Source organism: Argiope bruennichi, chromosome 3 (assembly GCF_947563725.1).
Source record: "Argiope bruennichi chromosome 3, qqArgBrue1.1, whole genome shotgun sequence".
In the NCBI taxonomy this organism is placed as follows: Eukaryota; Metazoa; Arthropoda; class Arachnida; order Araneae; family Araneidae; genus Argiope; species Argiope bruennichi.
In genome coordinates, this window is record NC_079153.1 from 115013429 (window position 1) to 115019762 (window position 6334).

At 28.3% G+C, this 6334-nt stretch overlaps 1 protein-coding gene across 2 annotated transcripts in view; it reads right to left on the reverse strand.

The window, feature by feature from the left end:
* The window catches only part of LOC129963229 (src substrate cortactin-like), a 43125-nt gene extending 38350 nt beyond the window's left edge, over positions 1-4775 (reverse strand). For both annotated transcript variants that reach the window (XM_056077428.1, XM_056077429.1), the window contains exon 1: positions 4691-4775. The gene's annotated coding sequence lies outside the window, so the exon portion shown is untranslated. The remainder of the gene's footprint in view (positions 1-4690) is intronic.
* Between the last annotated feature and the right edge of the window lie 1559 nt (positions 4776-6334).

Below are 6334 nucleotides of genomic sequence, written 5' to 3' on the forward strand. Positions count from 1 at the left end.
GACATATGGATAAATGCGTCTTGTTAAAATGGTGATTAATAAATAAAAATGTCGATAGAATATCCATATCTACCATAATGAAAAAAAAAATTTTAATTTAAAAAAAAAATATTTTTGTGAGCTCGCAAAAGTTAAAATAAAATTCTTAAAAATAACCCTTCAGGATTACAGGAGAATTCGAATTAAGAACAAATATCTTGTTTTTGAATAAATTCAGTGCAGAATAATAATTTCATAAATTCACATTTCCTCATTAAAAGGCTTTTATTTAAAAAATTCTTTATTCAAATTCTATAGAAAACACCACTTTTATAATGAACCAGAATCTAATGCATAAAATTCTAATTATTTTTTAAAGAAGAAATGCCTTGAAATTTTTATTTTCTGCTCATGAAAAGTTTCGCCACAGATCCATTAGTAAATAGCATGTTAAGTGGACTAGAAGTTAATAATTTTCGTCGCTGAAGAGTTTTAACTTTCCGAATTCTTCTAAATTGTAAATTGTAAATTCTAAAAAAAGATAGAAACAATGATAGACAAAAAACTGGTAACAATAATGGAAATAGAAAAAAAGAGAGAGAGAGAGAAAAAAAAAAAAAGCTGATACAAATATAGTAGTAACATTGAAAACGGCTTTGAGCTTTTTTTTTCAACAGTGAAATATATATTGTTGCAAAATACTTTAAAATATATTTCAAAAAATTTATTAAATATTGTAAGAAAAATTGTATGATAAACAAATTTGGTATCATTAAAAGGATATATATATATATTTTAATTTTATAATGCTATAAAAACTATTTTTCTACTGTAAACTTTTAAAAAGTTATCCCGAATAAAGACTAATATTTCGCTTAATTTTTAATTAATTAAAAAAAATTTTAATTACTCTGAAAAGCACATTTTTACCCACCAAACTAAATATTTGCCAAATTTGATTGATACATGTCAAAAAGGTTGGTTTGTAAAGTCAGCACATGTACAAACAGACAGAAGCTTTTTCCTTATGTTTAAATATCAAAATTTAGTTAAAATACCAATACATTCTCTCACTAAACATTCTTGCCAGCAGGCTTATGCGTTTTTAGTAAAGACTAATCACTCCCTAGCTCCTTTTTTCAATGAGCTAAGAATGATTTATTGGACGTTTAACTCGTACGGAAATGTCTGGTCCCAATACCCTTCTCGTGCCCCTCCCCTTTTTCCCCCTACTAAATAGAAAAGTAGCTGTAAATTTTATGTTACGGACATACAATACCCTTCGTAAAAAGACTACTAGGATTCTTTTATGTTTGTTGAGGTCCATGGCAAGGAGGAAGAAAAATTAACCCTGTATGCAGGAAATATGAAAGAGACCTTATGAACGTCGCCCAATTGGAAGCAATCGACTAAAGACCGATCCTGCTTAATTCTTGGTCTTATACTCAAGAATGTATTTGATATTGGCGATATTAAACACCATTTTTATTTACTTTATTGCTGTTGTAATCAAGGAAAAAGAACAATATAAAGATAGATTAAAATAAAACCTAAAATATTATTATACTACGATATTTCAAATTAAAGGTTCGAATCACCTTAATATTTATTTTTTGTATAATTTCTGTGATAAATTTGAAAAGAGAATATAAGTAGTCTATAGAAAATATAAGGATCTTTTTGATCTACCGTCAAAGAGATTTTTTTCCTTAATCTGTTCTCTCCTAGCAGATAACAAATGGTCAAGATCAATTACATGATGTTATTGATACCGGATAAGATTAATGTATTAATCATTGGAAGGAGTAATAGGATTTAATTGAACAAAATTAAAACACAGTGCCTGAAAATTTGCCATTGTAGGATGTCCCCTTTCCGAAAACTAAGAGAACTGCTCCACTTCGGACTCCTTCATGTTTTTTTTCTATCATTTTTCCTGATAGGTTTTCCAATATCCTTCTATTGATAGCGTTTGAAAAAGTCATAACAATAGTTTTTGATGCAGATTTAATTGAATTTTTTATTTCTTAAGATTTGAAGTCTGATTGGAAGAATTTACTTGATAAAATCAAATATCATAAATCCCATTATGGGTTTGAAGGGGTTTATACATTCCAGCTTATTTTCATCAAATAATCTACAAACAAGTTCATTACATTTTCAGAGAATAAATGTAGATTATTCAAAGAATAGTAGTTGATTAGAAAAGATATATAGAAATTTATAGAACAATTAAAGGTCCATTCTACACATTCAACATTAATATAACAATATAAGCGCATACCCGGCAGCTGAACATAAATGCTAAATAGAGAATCAGTCAATATATATTAATTTTTGATTTTAAGAGGAGTCGGTGCATAAATAAGCAGGAATTCCATGTATGACATGGCTAGAGCCGAAGAAGAAACATGAGCTCTAATGTTAGCTAACTATTTAATAAATAAACACCGCGTTCCCCAATGATATAAGTAGACGGTTTTGTTTCACATTGAAAACACATTTACATTATAAGGATGATTATTGTTAGATGTATACTTTGGAAACGAAATCGAAATAATTAGGGATGTACCAGCTGCTTTCGGTGACCAGCTGGTCTGTCCATCATTCATTTAGTATTACTTTAATTATGTCAATTAAAGTATTTGCAATAAATTTAATTTTTGTTAAATTAATGCATGAATTGCAAAAAAATAACAAGTTAAATATAATTGTAAGTTATTATAAAAATACTGTTTATGAGAATTTTTTTTGAGAATTTTTTTTTAATACTTAATTTCAGTTTAATTCTTCTTTAATTCTTAGTTTTTTATGTGAATTACTGTTTAAGCAAACTATAATATATAAATAATTAACATAACCTTCGAAAAGAATTATCTTGCAGTTGATAGAGGACTTATTTAATGATTGGGCTAAGAAGTAAATATATTAAAACTAATAGAAAGTTAATTTTTAAAATTACTTTTTATTAAATGATAGAAAAACCCATAAAAAGCTGGTCAAATAAAAAAATCAACTGTATTTTATTAGGAAAAAAAAAAAAAAAAAAAAAAGAGAGAGAGAGAGAGAAAAAGATGATAATCTAGTTATACCTAATTTTTAATTTTATGTTAACCTAAAATAAATGAAATAAAATAAATAATAGAAATGACAATAATAAAGTAGATTTGAATCTTCATCCAAAATATTATAGAAAGCCAAGATTGTAGATTTGAATTGTTTAGTTTTATATTATCTTTAAAAAATTAAAATGACAATAATATGCGCATAAAATTGTATTGAATATCACTGCAATGTGCTCATATAGAAGTATAGTTTACTAAACCAATGAAAAATATGTTTAAAAGTATTTTGAAAAATACTAAGATCAAAGAAGAAAAATATTGAATGGAATTAAAAAAAAAAAAAAAAGATAACTGAAAAATTAATTTTTTTAAAATTTAAAATGTTTTTGGTCAGTGATATATTTCGAAGTTATAAAGAAAATGCTGGAATTTTGTTAATTTTTTATTAAAATTTTAATTTAATTTTTGAAACAAGATTTCTTAATATTGCTATCTAAGAAATAGCTAATTGCCAACCAAATTTGGAAGCTCTAAGTCCAACAACCTGCCTCGAAAGATGCAATTTATTGATAGCATGCCAGCCTATAAATTTTATTATATTAAAAGTATGAATAATTTTATCTCATATTTTTTAACAAAGAAAAATCGTTCAGCTTTGATTGAAAAATGAAAATGATTTGTCTTTCATTTATAATATTGCTGAAAATCAAAATTTAAATATTTGTTAAAATAAAGAATATTATAAGATTTTATAATTAAAAAGATATATGTCTAAATATACTTTTATTTTAAAGATGAATTAAAATATTTTTTTAATTTGGAAACATTTTCGAAAGTTATTGCAGAAAAACTTCAAACTTTTTCGCTGTTTTTAAATAATAAAAATTAAAAAATTGCTCTACCAAACATTACACTTTCCTACCCTCCTTTCCTACATATTTATTCTTCTCTGCATTCACACGCGCACGTTCTCCTTCATTAGAAAAAAAATTTGCATTTAGTAAAAATTTATTTATATATTATATGGAGAGTCCTTGCAGCCAAATGTTATTTCGAATCGCAATAACATAAAAGCATTTATTTATTCAAATTTCGCATGAAAATATTTCTATTATTATCGACTGTTGGAGACGTTTTCTTTCAAATGAAAAATAATTATACAATAATAAAATAAATAAAAAATAATAAATAAATACATTTATATTTTCAATAAGTTATTTAATAAATAATAATTTTTAACAAATGACCTAAAAAATTCTTAATAAATAAATACATTTTAATAATAATAAAGAATTTATTTACATCAAAATCAATTTAAAATAAAAAATTATGAGATGAATTTCTGAAAGAGTGTAAAAGAAACGAGTTAAGTTTTAGAAAGAGTAAAAGAAACGAATCAGTTTGACGATTCCAAGTGTTGGCGGAATAAAATAAAAAACAAAATCGCGTAATAGGAAATGAAAAAGATTGGCATAATTCGCCACAAATGTGCTTATTCGCCAAATCTTATAACCCTATTATAGCTAATCCTGCAATTGGAATAGTTCTTGTTAGCGCCTATAGATGGCTGTAGACTGCTGGCGCCGTCTACAGGCACTAATTGGAACCTAGCTTGATCCTCCAATACGTCCTCCGGTTAACTCTACCCATTTATTATCTGCACATCAAAACAGACAACACCCGTCAAAACTTGAATGTCTGCAGTTGCAGTTACAATTTTATTATTTCTTTTCTCAATGTCTGATTAAAATAGCAGGAAAATAGAGTCAGTGCATGAGAGATGCGGAAATGACGCATTTATTTAAGAAAATCTTGCTGAAAGAAATCACATTCTGTAGTTTGGAGTTAAATTATTGAACTGCATGCGAAACATGTTTTTAAGTATAGAAAGTTTTAAGACAGGATAAATAATTTCAAAACATTGGTTAGCAGAAATTCTGAATGCTGAGATACCGGTTTTCTTACATGCAAAGTACCTCTCAGGGGCTCACCTACTATAGGTAAGTACGGGTGTCCCAATCCCGAAGTTCCCAGTGATCTATACTCCCTTTATGTTTACTCTTCCCTCCGTCTTCTGCTTTTGGCTGTCATTCTTCTTTCCCTCGAAGGTAGGCGAGGGAGCTGCCATAAGAAGCTGTCGCCGCTCTGTTTGCAAATGCCCCTACGTGTTTGCCATGAGTGGCGACCCATTAGACGGGTGGTGCACTGTGTTCCCTGGTGTATCAATCAGCTGGTACCTAGTCACCTGAGTGGCTAGTCTGCTAGGGATCAAGCGAAGGGGTTACTCCTTGGGCTAGGTGTTAAGGGTGGTCACTGTTCCCGGCGGTAACTCGGACCGTATAGGTTCGTAGCCGGCGAGAGATCTCGATGGCCAAAGTCGGTGGCTGCCTTCCCTTGTTGGTTTCGGTGGTGGGTGGTGCCATCGGGCCCGAAACCCTGTTCATATCGCATGGGGCCCAAACACTTTTCTCTTTTCAGTGGGCAACGAACAGAATTCAAAAAATCGAAACAAACTTATTTTGACCATTTTTTTGTCAGCAAAGCGTTTGTCTAACACAAAGGAAACATTTCATACGGTTTCACCTATCAAACAGGGCGATATCGGGCGGTCAGTACATAGGGTGAAATATCTCTTTGGAATCAACATTCAAAAATTTTAACTTGTACATAATAAAAAATAACGAAATATGTAATTAGCTGACATCAAATCCTAAGATCCTATGATTTACAAATTTTTACAACAAGTAAAAATATTAAAAAGTATTTTTATTAATAAAAAAAACTAACATTTTCATTTCAAATCATAAAATCTCAGTTTATACATATATATATATATATATCAGTAAATATTTATATTGCAATCATAAACATTAATAGGTCAAAAAAACTTCAAAGGCATTGAGCTTACTATAACTATCGAATAAATAAAAGGTATTTTAAGTTACAAAAACCCTTTTCTTATATTTGTCCTTCTAAAAAATATCATTTTTAATATTTTATTTCATAGATACGTGTTAAGAATTACATTTCCCTAGATTTCGTTTTTTTGTGAGCCTATTAGTTTTGGTATTTTTGTAGCCTATTAATTTGAGCTTTTGTTAACATGATAGCAAAACTTTGAAAGATCATTTTTTTTTTCCTTCATTACAAACATAATGAATTTTTGCACGTTATATGTCTTGTGTGTGCATGTATGTATGTATACAAACATATTGTTGAAACGCATGTTTGAATTATTTAAAAACTGACTGAAAATTGAAAACAATTATTTTTTGTTGTTGTAATATTCA